Here is a 1081-nt window from a genome sequence, read left to right as displayed (position 1 = left end):
AGACCACTGGAACATTATCTAACACATTGCACAGTTACAAACCCATTAAGATTTCAACTTTGATTCAATAGAGCAGAAGTTGTTAAACACATATGGCAAAATCTTACTGAAGCGACCTTACGAGTCATAAATACTCATACTCCGCCCAAGTAAAACAGGAACAAGCAACACTTAGTGGGCCAGCCAGAGGCTTAGGGCCCGCGCAGGAATATCCCTGAAAAAAAAAAATCTATCCCGCATCTTGTGATGTCTTCTCATTCCTTCCATTTGCTATATCGTTATATTGGCTTTGTGTCTAATTTTTTGTTTCACCTACTCTCCATTTTGAGTTTTGTATAAATATTAACTTGATGGAATATATCATACTGTCATTGAACGCTTAAAGATCAGATATAAAAATACACACACCATTATCTTTTGAATGTACATCCACAAACTATATTGTGTTGTATGTTCATTCTTGCAGCTTCATTGAACATGATCATAAAATTCATCAATATGACTGATATATGAGAGATGTGATGAGACACCTGCTGGGAGTCGGTCAGATCACAACACACTTCTTACTAGTCAGCTTTCATTCCATGAAACTCCTCATTTGTAAAACGGGAATGGATTTATGTGAGTAAATTAGCAAAGGTGATCGGAAGTCATTGTTACAGAGAACCAAAGTCTGACATTTTGACTGACTGACTGGCACAGGGGCCTCACAGCTGAGTGTACAGCGCTCGGTAATCGTAGTCCTGAGGTTCCGGGTTCAATCCCCGGTGGAGGCGGAAACAAATGGACAGAGTTTATTTCACCCTGATGCCCCTTTTCTCCTAACAGTAAATAGCAACCTCAGAGTTAGACAGCTGCTACGGACTGCTTCCTGGGGATGTGTAACAAAAAGTTGACCTGGTCGAGGACAGGGCCGCGGGGACGCTAAGCCCCGAAATCATCAAGATAAGATAACCATAAGTTGTCACACAAACTGTCTCCAAGTAGTGTTCTCATGTTCATATAACTTGCGTCTCTTGTGTAATGATAAGAAGGGTTAAAGAATATATTTTCTATATATAGATTTGAATTTTTGTATAAG

Source organism: Procambarus clarkii, chromosome 2 (genome assembly GCF_040958095.1).
Source record: "Procambarus clarkii isolate CNS0578487 chromosome 2, FALCON_Pclarkii_2.0, whole genome shotgun sequence".
Classification (NCBI taxonomy): domain Eukaryota; kingdom Metazoa; phylum Arthropoda; class Malacostraca; order Decapoda; family Cambaridae; genus Procambarus; species Procambarus clarkii.
This window is presented reverse-complemented; position numbering follows the sequence as displayed.